At 34.2% G+C, this 14,885-nt stretch overlaps 2 protein-coding genes and 1 non-coding gene across 3 annotated transcripts in view; 2 read left to right on the top strand and 1 right to left on the bottom strand.

The window, feature by feature from the left end:
* LOC129792487 (STAM-binding protein-like A) overlaps nt 1-14,885 on the top strand; it is a 781,560-nt gene that overhangs the window by 570,314 nt on the left and 196,361 nt on the right. The gene's annotated exons all lie outside the window — the stretch shown is intronic.
* The window catches only part of LOC129791419 (ras-specific guanine nucleotide-releasing factor 2-like), a 59,531-nt gene that overhangs the window by 21,836 nt on the left and 22,810 nt on the right, over nt 1-14,885 (bottom strand). The gene's annotated exons all lie outside the window — the stretch shown is intronic.
* Trnak-cuu (transfer RNA lysine (anticodon CUU)) lies at nt 13,514-13,586 on the top strand. The gene has a single exon. It is a non-coding gene; the product is annotated as a tRNA-Lys (tRNA).

Raw genomic sequence — 14,885 nt, 5'->3', positions numbered from 1 at the left:
GCCACAGATATCAAGGCTTTTGATGATCCTTTGAGAAGATATTCAACACATATGTAGGGACAAACAAACATCAATGTTCTACAAGAAAACATTATGCTGATTTTTAATTTATACGTTCAATTTGAAATGTGAATGTGTAAAGAAGTCTCATGGGTGGAAAAGTTATACATATGGGGGAGGGTCAAGTCAATGGGTTGCCGCCACCGGGTCAGAGAGGGTTTACATGAGAGAAGTATAGGAGATAATGGAGGGGAAAATTGTGGATTCCATATGCAATGAAGTGATGGGAAAATACTGGACTTAATGGACACTTCTGCTCGATTAAACACAATCGTCCTCTTAATTTATATAGAGACCGAAGTGGAAATATTGTAGCTTCAAACCGATTGATTCATTTCATGCTACACAAACTCCACTTCCTTTCTCCCAATCAAATATCATCTTATTAGTGCTAACGGATATATCATGATACCTATACTCTGGAAATGAAGGGTTAAAGGAAAATTATTGCTTTTCTCAAAATTATAAAAATAGTTTTACATAGATTATGAATTAGAAAACATTCTTATTGGGAATTTTTTTCTGTGAAGAGAATTTATTAAAATACAGTCGTGCCTTGGCATAAGATAGTTTAGGATATACTCTTCACACTCATTATTTTCAATACGCGAGAGCAGTACATCCTAGACTATCTTATGCCAAGGCACGAGTGTACTCAAAAAATTCAAACGATTTTCAAAAAAAATTAGATAAATGCCAGAGAAGGGTCAAAAGCTCAAAAAAGCTCAATTTTCCCCATAAAAAACTCTACAATTCAATACCCCAAAAATTATTTACTTTGTGAAAAATGAATTTTCACTGGTGAATGAATAATTTATGCCCTTTATAACTAAATTGTTTGTTCTGTGAATTGATGTATTTTTTCATGTTCAAATAGAATGAACATGGGGAATTTGAAAAGTTTTTTTATGCTCTGAAAATATATCGGATAGATGACACAATGGAACAATTTATGCCTGTACAGTGAGTATAATTTGATTTTTTATTTTTTTTATCCAGAATTTGGAAAGAGATAAAAAGTACGTACAGTATACATACATGCGCTATGTGTAGAATTTACATTTGCAGGGGCGTACTCAAGGGAAGTGGTTTAGGTCTTTAAACACCCTGAAAGTTCAGGAAGTTTAATTTTTTATTGGTTTTCCTTTAGAGACCAAAAGAAATTATTTCCAGGCTAAAAACTTTAAAATCGTAAAAGAATCTCATAAAGATTAAATTGTCAAAGGTTAGAGAAACGTCAAAACAAATGTCAAACAAGCGTAAGAAGAGAAGTAGATGTTAAAAGGAACGTCAAATAATACATAAAACATCAATCATTAAAGAAGAAAATTTAAATTTAAGAAACTTTAAACGTTAAAAAAGATCGTCAATCATTCAAAGAAAAATGTCAAACAAAAGATAAAAGTCAAGCGTTAAATGAGAAATGTCAAACGTCAAGAAGAAACATAAATCGTTTGAAAAGATTTATTTTATCAATTTTCAATATCTTTAATTTTATTTTTTTTAAACATATGAAAGCACAACCTTGAATATACTTCTAACTACGCCCCTTTTCATCAATAATATATGATTTTCAATAGGTCATTCTGTTTTATTATGTAATTTGCATTATGAAAAGTTTGAGGAAAGCTCTCAATAATTCCACTTTGCCTCATATATTTACTTCCTGACGGATCTCTGTGCACACAATGGGATATATTATTATGTTGGAATATGTGTACATAATCGTGTTATTTGGAGTGTGAGGGTCTTGCGGAAATTTTCCCTAAATCTATACTTTTTTTTGCATATGCCTTCGAAAGGACTTGTAATCTCAATGACCCAGATATTCTATTTTAGAACGAGCTTTTTATTCTTCAATATCATCCAAGGAAGAAAGGCATGCGGAAAAAGGCAATGTATGTTGTACGTACATAGATATCTATGTACATATTATTCGAGGAAGAATATTTTGATGTGCTTTCAAGAAGTTTGGTGAACTTGGACAAGAGGTTCTCCCGACCGTCTTCAGAAAAAGTTCTTGTGGGTAAAATGGTAATCAAAGTGTGAACTTTGGTGGTTATTATTTATTATCACTGTCATCAAGAGGAATTTTGGGCCTCCTCCCCGACTCATTCCTTATGTCAACAATTCATATAGGAGCTCACAGTGACGCCGACAAATCTGTTGCTGTCGCTTTTTGATGATGGAGAACAAAGAACAACGTACAAGGAGGGAAAGAAAAGTTGACGGTCGAAATTGATGAGCTTTTTTTTGGCAAAAGGAAGATGGGTGAGAGACTTTAACATTGTCATGTCATGTTGTCATTCATTATTCTCACAGAGATTTTGTCTACGGATATAGCCACAAGTGCGCCCGTGTAGCAATCATAATACTGGACAGGATTCCACATTTCTTTTTTAATGAAACTACATATGTGAAAGTAAATTTCCACGTTTGTTTGCACAGCGGAGATTTAATTGTTACCTATCGTGTTCATTTCATCAGCTTATGGTAGAATTCATGCAGCACATACCCTCACGACCCTCGCGTATACATCCTGAGCTTCTGTAAACTAACCATTTGGTCAAAAGCACCTACGGGAGGAGTTTGCCAGCCCCAAACGCATAAACTATTTAGTATATCCAGTACAAACAATTACCAATCACAAAACCACATCAATCGTCTGTTCGTCTAATGCGGAAAATCAGCATTTCCGTCATCAATTGTATTTTTCCGAATAAAAAAATCAACTTTAGTCAGAGAACGTTGGAAAGAAAATCCAATGTGGCAAAAATTACCAACAGGATGAGATTTTTTAATTTTTAAAATCCACTTCGTCGTTCCATTTCCACCTTTTTTCCGTCATTTCATGCATTACTTAATATAATTGCATTGAGATTGTCTGCCACTGCCAGGAAAGCAGAGAAATTAATATTTAAAATCTCACTACATTTCCGGCAAAGTTAACAAGTTGCGGAGCTTTTTTTTCAAATCAATACTGTTTGAACTTTTACGAACAGTTTGAATGTGTTTTTTTATTGCTGATCACCCTTTTCCTGTAATATTTTATTTGCAGGGTAAACATATTTGTAATGTAATTGGTTTTAATTTTGCTATTTAGATTTCTGGTAAAAAAAACAATATACATGGATGTACTGGATGTATGCAAAATTCACAAAAACCATAATTGAACAGTATTGTTTTTACTAAAAATGTTTGAAGAATTTTCATTGCATCAAACCACAATATTGATATATGAATTTTGGTTTTATTTATGATGTTTTAATTAAAAAATTTAAAAAAAATAAACAATAACAAAAATTAACAAGCTATCATTTTATGCTAAAAGGAAAATATTGTTATGTATTTTTATTTACATAAGTTTGGTATGATTTTTTTTTGTTTTTCAAGAAAGTTATTTAAAATAGAAAAAATACAGTCTAGAGTATGGTGGTCAAAATTGGTGGAATTTAGGATTTTTTCGTAAAAGAAAAAAAAATTTAAATAGTTTTTCCTCTAGGCCCAGCCTCTTGCTCTAATTTACAGAATATTAAATAAATTAATCTTCGTCCCTTTTCCTTTTTACTTTTTAGAGAACATGCCAATGAAAGTTATATTCCTAGAATTTCCAGCTACAACCATTTGCTAGAGGAGTTTACTACACATAACTTTAATATTAGAAAAGGGAATGATTTCATTTTATGAACAGTATAGTATCCTCTTGTGTATTATCCTTTTCATAAAATTGTATATTATATAGTAATTCCTGGGAGGTAAAAGGGCAGAAAGGTGAGCAAATCTTTACAGAAGAAAGCTCTCCGAAAATGATGAAGTACCTCCGCATTGCGTGCACTCAATACAGAAGGATACGACAACACACATTCAAACACATATTTGGGAGGAAAAATGAGAGAAATGGATAATTCTATTTTTGGGAGCTACAGGGATGAAAAAGTTTTTTTTTGCTTTCCTTTGCGAGGAAAACGCACGAGAGACACCACGGAAAATTCGGGTCACACGAAGAAAAGTCCCAACTGAGTGACGTCAATGGACAAATGAAAAGGAAATTAATTTTTGATACACGCAATTTATAACAAGCAGAGCTTCTCACTCATTTTAGACTTCCCGAAAAAAAGGGAGAGGAAGGTAACAAAAAAAATGAAGTCAAAGAGAAAGTTCGCGCGTGGTAACCACATGAATCGATGGGGGAGCAACCACCCCTCGCGGGTAGACGCGCAAGGGATGAAAGTTTTCCCCACGCGAAGTATTCTAGATAAATTTTGCACCCCCATGAGAGATGTGCCATGTTGTGTGTATATAGGGGAAGCCACGACAACTTGTTGAACGTATCAACACTGATGTGCGCAGTTTAATGTAATATCTCACATTGTGCGAAATTAACTCACACACAACAGACGAAATGGAATTGAATTTGTTCTTATTGAATTTGCTCTCCCTTTCGGTCTAAACGACGGCTAAAGAGAAAAAGGGAAAATTTCCTTCAAGAAAGTTCAAGAAAGGTAAAGTTGGTGTGAGTATAGCCATTCTGTGTGGCACGTGAGCCGTCGCCCTTCTTATATTTCAAATACATAAGTTTGTGTTCTCGTAAAGCTCAACAGAGAACTTTTAAAGTGTGAACGATCGATGCTTTTTATCCTCCAAATCACACCTGGATATTGTCATGAAAGGGCAGTTATATTTTTCATTGAAGTTTTATTGAATAATCTGTTTTCTTTTTTATCTATTTTAATTAATTTTATATGTAGGTACTTTCTAAGAAAATATAAGAATCCTATTTTGTTTATTTTTAATTTTTACATATTTAAATTAAAAGGAACCTTCTGGAAAATCCATGACATACATAATGGGCCTTATTCAGCGACCAAGAAACCCTTGAAATTCGCTTGAAATCTTGAAATTTCAGTACAAAATTTAAAGATTTCAAGGGTTTCTTGGTCGTTGAATTAGGCCCAATGTTTCATTTAAAAATAAAATTATAATTTTTGGTTCATTTGACAAAAGCTCTGACATTGAAAAAGCTTGCGGTTTGTGGTTTCACATAAAATATATTCATTGCTTTAATGAAAGCTCTCTCTGAGTTAAACACGTTAAATTTTTCTCGAAGCTTTCCATGATTTTCAACCTGGATAGGTTTCATTTTTTTTTCAAAATAGATATCAAATTCATTTATTTTTAAAGCAATAAATTAATGATCAATTCATGCCCCAAGGAATTCTGCATTTATGCTCATAAATAATCATAAATACATAACCTAGAAATAGACATCTCTTCTATGCTAGGAAGGAATTCTTTGCAAATTGTCTCAATATAAATTAAAGAAAGCTCCAAAATAAATCTCAAACCGTCACAGCAATTTGCAGCGTTCAACAAAGTCTTAAATCTTTCAACTGATGTATTTTGTTCTAAAAATAGCATCCTTCATCCTGGCGCTCTCTCGAGCTCGTTTATTGGGAGATTTTCGTATTTGGTGAGAGAGGAATGAAAATTTAGGTGGAAAATTCTCTCTTTTAGCCTTTGAAACTCGATGTGTTTGTGTGTGTTTTGTGGAAATTTGCCGCAATATCTTGCTCTGATATCCATTTTACTTCAAAAACCCGCACGGCGGCTTGCCTCACAAGATGGCATCAGGTACCTATATAGGTGGAAAAGTGGGTGGTGGATCAGGTGTATGGTGGGAAATACGGGAAATACAATTTTATGCTTGAACAAAAGGAAGACACAAAATCATCTTTGTCAAAATGATGTTGAGGCAATGATGCTCTATATAGCGTACTGAATTGCCTGGGTACCACGAGGAGCTTTATTCCGTGGAAAGTAACACACATCAAAAACACACATTTCTGCTCAATCTCCCGCGAAAGGCTCGCAACTCCCTCGCGACAATCCACCCCAAAAAAAGTGATTTGAATGGTAAACGTTGAGGGGTTTTGCATAGATTTTCATGGTTGATTTCACTCACAAACACCTGCTTATACCCCTTTTAAATAAACATAATGTACATAGCACGGGGTACATATATGGCTATCATTGTAGCATAAAAGTGGTGGAGTAAAGCGAGCTTGTGAGAGCGCTCTCATAGTTCCCTGGCAACCATTGTTGCGGACACCTGCTTTGCAAATTAGCCATATTTATAAGCCTAATCGATGCTATTATGGCGTGGGAAGAAGATGACAAATTTTGTATCCTTCCACTCAATTGAAATTAAGTACAAAATCCGTTAAAAATAACATTTTCTCAGTCAAAATAAAATTACCTGAAAAATCATTAGAAGTTACAAATATTGACGTTATTTTACTTAATTTATCTCTCTTTGAATACAGAAATTTATAAAGCAGGATAAATAAAATATTTCATATTTGAGTCACCAGCTTATGTCCTCAAAGGGTTAACAATCATACTTTCAAAGACCAATCAAGACGCCAATTAATAGTTTCAAAAGTTAATTAGGGGTTGAAAGTTTAATGATTTTTTTTTCAACCTTGTCCTTCAATTTCTTTTATTACCCCCAAGCAATATTTTCTGACGAACTACTGCACGTGAGGAAAAAATTGAAAAACATAAGAAAATTGTTGGAAAAGTGGTAAGCACATGCAGGAACAAAATCATAAAATTTAATAAGTGTTGGAAATAAAATCCAAAGCCTCCAAATAGTTACAACCAGAACTTCCAACGTTGCAGTTCAAAAATTAATCTCTCCCACAATGGATCAACTGCTGTGGGCACACAATGCAAACGCGCATATATTATGTATGACGATATAATATTTTAGCAAATGAAAATTGCATATGAAACACTGAAAGTTATGCGAAATTGTGTCATGTTGGATAATTAGCCAGAATTCGAAATTAATTAAAAATTCACACAAAAAAAACATATTTTGTCTCATAAAATATTTCCTGGAAAATGAGGTAGGTACATATTTTCACAAAATTAAAGGTGTACAGATGCAAATTGTCAATACGTATGCAAATATTTTAATATCCTTCATCCATTTCTCATTGTTGGAATGTTTATTGCACTACCAGCGCAACGTGTGTTTTTATGTGCACTTTTTCTATGTATTTATATAGTTGCTTTTTCCATGAAATAACATTTTTTGTGATGAAAAAGAAGTCATCTGAAGAATTTTCCCACGCATTAATGGTACATTGAATACATCAATGACATCAGTGGTGCACGTTTTCCACTGTTGCACAAAGAGTGGCAAGTAGTATCATCTACCAAAGTACTTCTACGTGAAATTTAAGCAGTTACAAACGTACTGTTTTTGACACTTTGCTCCATTCTTTAGCATAGAAAGCAAATAAAGGGGAAATAATGTTTAATAAAGATCAACACCGCAGTACTTTGGGAGCTTTCATATAAAATCTTCTAATTTAAACAATGCCGCCGTATATGCTTTAATTATGATTTTATATATAACTAACGAGAATTTTCAACAAACGCCTTATGCTTCATACTTTGAAATTTAATGTCTGACATCGTGAAATATATATGCCCCCATTTGTGTTCACATGACGCCGTGGCAGAGGTGAGGAGGCCAAGTACATGCAATGGTTAGGAGTCAAACTGTTGAATATTTTATTTCCATTTCACCGCACACGGTGACTTTTCCCCATAAGGTTTTCCCGCAGCTTCTCTGACCTTCCAACCACCATGTAGCTCACCGCAAATTGGAGAGATTTTAGACACCGTTGGAGTGCAATATCGCAAATATAGCAAAGCTGAACAGCCACAAATCACCTGAGCAAAAACCTTGCACCACTTTTCCACGGAGAATAACCCACCTCACCCCGTAAATTGTATGGCGCGGAGAAAGGGGAAGATTCTGCGGAAAAGAGATTGCTCATACATAGCGAATGAAGACTAAACATAGCGAATGAAGACGTCCTAGGTCGACATAACTCCATAAAACTACTTTGGTGTGTGGAGGAAGGTTGTGGAATAAGGACAATATAGCAGGGGGAGGAGTTCCTGCGAGATGTGGAATGAAATGAAAAAGGAACAAAAGCCCAAGAGAACACTACATGAGCATTGAGCATCCTTCCTTAACCGAGTGGGATGTTTTTTTTTATTTGCCCTCCTCATTCACTTGAATTTCAACCCCTTTTTCGCCTATCCCCACAATCCCAAGGAAAGCTCTCTTGTGTGTGTATATGTGGTATACATTTAGTATTTTCTTCAGCAGTGGAAGGAAAATAAATTTTATTAGAAGGGCTTTTTATGATGCACTTTCTCTTATGAATTTCATATACACTGTATCAACTCCCCAAAGAATACCATAAGACTGTGAAATTATTAATATAAATAGCACTAATATGCCTTCCAGCAGCCACAAAATCCCCCAATCAAAAGCTCAGACAGGGGAGCTTTTTGTGTGTAGGCAGGTGGTCGCTCTTATGTTTTCACAAAGTTCTTCTTCTTTTATGCAAAAAGTGTTCTTACCATGGGATTTTCCTCGAGATTTTCTTCATTTTCCGAACTTAAATGCTTCACACGAGGTGAAAATTGGTGAAAAACATTGAAAATTGAACATATGTTGAAGGAAAAGATAGATAAATGATGCATGGATTCAATCTAATTTTTTTTATTTATTCTTGTAGTAAGAAAGTTTTTGCACTTAAGAATAACGAAGAAAACTTGCCGAGTGTTTTAGCAAACAAAAATTCGTGTTAAAATCAATATTTCAAATTTCAGAAAAATCTCCATACAAAAGATAGAATATTTGAGTTTATTCACAACAATGTTTGAAAGTTTTTTCAAAGAGTTGCTAAAGGCTCTTTCGATGCCATTTTCGGTACGTGTCTGTGCAAAAGCTTTGAGAATTTCACACCCCATTCCGGCATCATCAGTGATATTGATGACCAAGATTCGCATCAATATATCGAGCCTTCTGGGCACAGATAAATGGATTTGTGGATATATAGTCTTGCGTGATCCTACATCAAACTCTTTGTCATCTGTTGTGACAATTTATTGACTATCTTGGTCTACACGCTCGCACATCTGTGCTGGGGTAATGTTCTTAGTGAAGATTCTTCAAAAAGATGTTCCAAGAAGACACTCCGTGTATGTACTTTGAAAACTTTCTTTGAAGGATATCTCCCCCATTTCGGTATGGGAGTTGATTTTAAACTTAGAGACTAAGAAATATTCTCTGAATTTGAATAGAAAATGTTTGAGTTTCGTATTCTTAGATTGTGAGGGGAATTCACATTAAAATGAGGCATTTAATTGCCAAAAGATTCCATTTCTTTGGGACATGATTTACCCACCCTTTAGCCCTATACGAGCTACATGTTGTTACCCAACCCACCTCCTAGAGCAACCACAGCGAAGACCCCGATGAACCTTATGCTTGTTGTCATGGATGAGGAAGCTACGGAATGACGTCAGACAACCCCAAAAGGTGCGATGTTAGGAGAAATTGAGATAGAAACGGCTGAATGACACGGAGCTTTTGTGTGTTATTTTGTGTCTGCATGGAGTTGAATTCAACGACACAGGGAGGTGGCGAAAAGGTATAAGGGTGGAAACAGGAAGTGGAAACAAGCAAAACGATTTATATCCATTTATTGTTCCACCGATTTTCGCTATTTTATCTCCTAATGCTTCCTTATACACGTTTTCCACACGCGGCAGGAAAGGCAATGGGAGAAGGATATAAGAGATGTAAATCCCTAAAACCACGAGGTGAGATAAAAAATGGATGTTTTCTGAATTGAATTCCATTAAATGTTAAAGAAGTTTCCACAGCAATGGTAGACAGTGATCGTTGTTTTTTTTATCTCGTGGCGAGATAATACGAATTCGGTATGTTTTATGTTACTTTTGCATTATTTCTTTATATGTTTGTTTTTAGGTATTACCACCAGCAACATACAACAGTTTAAGTAGATAATTAAACAACAAGAGAACTTTAAATTTATCTCAACACGTGATGTTTTTTTCAAACTTGTTGAGACGCAGACAGCATTTTATATCTTCTTATGCAAAGTATCTTATGAGAAAAAGTCCCCTAAACTTGTCGACAAAGACAAAAAAATCCTTTCTTTTGCAAACAATCAAACCCCTATCTCTTGTGACTGATTATTATTTAAATTTGATTGTCCCTGAAAATACGGAGAATTTCTGTTCTTGACAAGAATATTTGATTCGATAACTTTTGACTTTTCTTTTGTGTGTTTTCTTCTTTTTTTTTCTCCCAACACGCGTGTTTCACTTTTTATCTCAATGTCTCTTCAGTACTACCCTCTGGCAATTTCCATGTGATTCCACCCACTCGTCTAAGAAATACTCTGCCTTACATGCCATCCAAATCCAGAAGACAAGGTAAACATAGTAGAAGAGGAGAAAGTAGAGAGAAAAGAATCATTCACACGTCTTATTTCGACGATTTTTCTCTTTTCCTTTTTTTTACCACTATAATACATATCTATGCTACATGTTGTGCACCATCATACTCCTAACGGGGAGATGATGTCAAGGTGTCACGGGGCAATCATATACCTTTACAGAGAATAGTCTTCATTTCCACCCCAATTGAGGCAACTGAATTGCTTTTACCTCCCTGAAATTGTTTGCTTAAATGTTTCTCCGCATAATATCCAATTACAATCTACATACTCTACATATATGTCACATAAACATATGTAATGCGATATAATAATTAGATATTCAGACAAAATGTACTTGTTTGCTTTCCCTGAATTTGATTAACTACATTAAAGTGTTAATGGTTTTGCAAAACATACCCAAAATAGCACTGATATGAGTCTTATTCGTTGCCTTTGTAAATATGGCCCAGTTCTGTTGTCATAAACAAAGGTTCAAATACAAAATATATGAAATTATGTAATGTAAAACCATAAATATCAATTAAAAAAAAAACAAATAAACGAAAAATAAATAACAAATTGTCAGAAAAATACTTTCATTAAAATTTAAAATAAATTAAATGACATAATTCTTTTTATTATACATATTTTGCAAATGAATTTTGATAGAATTTATATGAGTTTTTATTTGTGTAAATTAAGAAATGGAGTATGAAAAAATATTAAAAAATATTCAGGGCTGCTACAAAGGTAGGTCTGTTTTTATTTAGGGGAACGTGGCCCAATTAGGACCACCGCCCAATTGCGACCGCCTCTTTTTCTCGTAAATGACGAAATATTATAAAATTAGTTTCACTACATTATGAAGATATTATAGTAAGGTAATGTTGTAACGTATAAAAATCCCATATTTGTGGAAAATTGAGAAAATGGTGAAAAATAAGAAAAATTGGGATTTTCGCTCTATTTACAATTTATTTACAATATTTTCAATAAAATTTTTATACAATAATCCACGCGGTTTGTGATTAATAAAATATAAAATTGGGCGCCAGATCACCCGAAATGGTGATCCCGCGTGGGAAAATAAAGAAAATCCATTGAAATTACTTACATATGTACAATATAGGAGCAAAATGAGAGATAATTACAAAATTCACTTGAAAATTATATAATACAAAAATTAAATACTCCACAACCCATTTTGCTGCCTATCTGGTCGACGTTCGTCAGGGAAGAGAGTGAGAGATGTTCCAATTCCCAGCTGGAACCCTCAGAAATTCAAAAATTGATTGTGGCGGGGATACAGGGTGCAACAATATCTAATACTTAAAAAAAAAGAAAAAAGAGAAAAAGAAAAAAGAGTCTTGACTTGGGGAAAAAGGAATAGAAAATATAGGATAAGGGAAAGGATATTCAATTGCACTCTCTGAAAATCCTGCCCGATATTACACCATAATATCCATAAAAAAAATAAAAAATAAAATCATCAAATTGTTTTAGATTTAGAACTTCATTAGAATATAAGAAAATAAACAAATCCATCAAGGAGAATATTTCATCTGCATATTCTTAAAACTATGAAGGGAGAAATAAAAATTATAGGAGAAATAGTACACGGGGGAGAAAACTCATTGTGCGTCCACTCTGAAAGTTCTACCCCATATTCAACTATTAACACCCACTCAAGAAAATAAATAATAAAAATTACGAATTTCTATTATATAAGGAAAATCGTAGAAAGAAAAATGTCTTAAATTGCACTTAAATGATCGAAGATAAAGAAATACATCCGAAGGCGATACTCTACTTGACAATACCCCCGTAGCAATGATCCTGCTTCCAAACCATCCCCTCACCGCATTCACCTGGGAAAATGATTTTTCATTATTCCCTAGTTTGGCTCCTACGCTACTCCGACTTTGTGCCATGTACATGGTGCGGCGACCAATATTCAATATACACAAAATTATGCCGATCTTGCCTGCATAGCCTCGCCCAGCGAAATAGCATATGCAGCTATGGCTGCGGAGGGTTAGGAATTTAGCCAGTGGCCATAATCGATACCACGGTGAAATGCGTTAAGTGGAAAAATTTGAAAACGAGCAATACCACAGAAATACGGTAGTCAAATAAAATATACTTTATCGAATGTAGATCCGTATGTCCGACACTCAAGATAAATTTAAGAAAAATAAAAATAATAATAAATATTTAAGATATTAAATCCAATCAAGAAAATAAGAAATTCTCCCCGCATAGAACTGCTCAAGATCACAAATGCAGATCAAAAATATTTCTCGCCGGCCAAACGAGGGACTGTGAATTTGGGAAAGGAACATCCAAATCGACAGAACGTAAACTTGGGAAAAGAACATCCAAATCTACAAATTAGATCATACCATTCATAAAATTGATCTTGAAAAATCAGAAAAATATCCAGCGAATGAGAAATTAAATTTAAATTAATTTGATCTAAAATCTTTTGTGTGTTTCATAATCCTTCCAAGTAGGATCGTGTATGTTTTGCATAATATTTACATAATTAACAATCTCAATCATTTATGGCTCTCAATAGCATGAGGAAAAAATCGGTTTGGATTCCTTAAGAAGTGCTCTAAAGGCAGAAAATCTATCTCCAAATGACCTTTTGTACTCTGCCATTGAAAAAATGTTGAGAAAGGAAAAATATTTATGAGGAAAAGAGAAAAAATTAGGGAATTGGATGAAATAAAAAATGTAGAGAGGAAGAATATAAGACTCCAAGATATAAAATTAGTAAAGAGCAATTAAGAGAGAAACATAGATTGGATATCGATGTAGAGCAAAATAGAGTAGAGTATAGAGTTGCGTAGAGAAATTACGCAGAGAGGGAAAAATAATACTTGCTAGAGCGCTCTAGATCAAGAGACAAGCTGTAACAAAAATCCTCTCACTCTCTTACTCATTTGCTTTACTCTCTCAAAAAGAAATTAATTGAGAATAATGTTCGATTGTGAGAGAGCAATCGAAACCGGTTTGAAAACGGAAATTTTAGATAAGAAAATAATTTTGTGCTGCAAAATGCACAAAAATTTAATTCAAAATGAAAAATTATTAAAATTCAAAAATTTGCCCGGCTAGCTCAGTCGGTAGAGCATGAGACTCTTAATCTCAGGGTCGTGGGTTCGAGCCCCACGTTGGGCGCCAAATGTAACGTATAAAAATCCCATATTTGTGGAAAATTGAGAAAATGGTGAAAAATAAGAAAAATTGGGATTTTCGCTCTATTTACAATTTATTTACAATATTTTCAATAAAATTTTTATACAATAATCCACGCGGTTTGTGATTAATAAAATATAAAATTGGGCGCCAGATCACCCGAAATGGTGATCCCGCGTGGGAAAATAAAGAAAATCCATTGAAATTACTTACATATGTACAATATAGGAGCAAAATGAGAGATAATTACAAAATTCACTTGAAAATTATATAATACAAAAATTAAATACTCCACAACCCATTTTGCTGCCTATCTGGTCGACGTTCGTCAGGGAAGAGAGTGAGAGATGTTCCAATTCCCAGCTGGAACCCTCAGAAATTCAAAAATTGATTGTGGCGGGGATACAGGGTGCAACAATGTTAGCGCCTAAAATAATTTAGTTTGGTACACAACAGGACGAATTAAAAATCAAAATTCATTTGCAGCACTTGGCCGACATTTTCTGATTTTAGAAACTAAGTTGATATGAGTTTTTTTCCCACTATTATGTCTCATATTATGCCGCGTTTCTGTAGCTTAGAGGGTATAGTTTATTACTTGATTTACAATTTTTTGAAAGATTTTAGGTATTTTAAGTAATTAAGTGAAAATGTAATACATGCAGAATGGTCTAATTGCGGCCCCCAAAATGTTTCAATTCGGACCGTCTATTTCCACCACTCACCACGGTAAAGCAGTCGCGCATGCGTGTAGTAGTGTGGAAGTGTCTTTCTCACACAGACCGCGCTGTGTTTTGATTTCGGGAAAATCAATATTTTTCCACGTTTTTTGCAAGTTTTTTCGCAGTGAAAATTTTCCTAAAGCCAAAGGGCAGTGCAGTTAGTGTAATTTACGCATTCCTCAGAAGAATTTTCGTGGATTTTCTGCGAATTACGTCAGTGAGTGCGCAATTGTCTGTGTGTGAAATTCCGTGTAGTCACCTAAAGGGCAAAATGTCAAAACAAATGTGGGGAAAATTGAAAATAAATTCTTGGTTTTCCGGCTTTTCCATGTATTTCATGGCAGTTTTCCTATTTATAGTAGTGATAAAAGTGATCTACTAGTGAAAAACCCACAAATTACGGCAAAAACAGGGGGTCGCAATTGGAACACTCGGGGGGTCGCAATTAGAACACCGTGGTGAAAAAGTGCAATTTTAGCAACTTTTTTTAATTCGACTATTACTCAGAACAGGTAAGAGTTAGAAGGTTTGCGTCTATAGAACAAAGTTAGCCTATTAA

Source organism: Lutzomyia longipalpis, chromosome 1, assembly GCF_024334085.1.
Source record: "Lutzomyia longipalpis isolate SR_M1_2022 chromosome 1, ASM2433408v1".
Taxonomy (NCBI): domain Eukaryota; kingdom Metazoa; phylum Arthropoda; class Insecta; order Diptera; family Psychodidae; genus Lutzomyia; species Lutzomyia longipalpis.
Note: the sequence above shows the minus strand (reverse complement) of the source record. Positions and strands in the feature narration are given on the sequence as shown.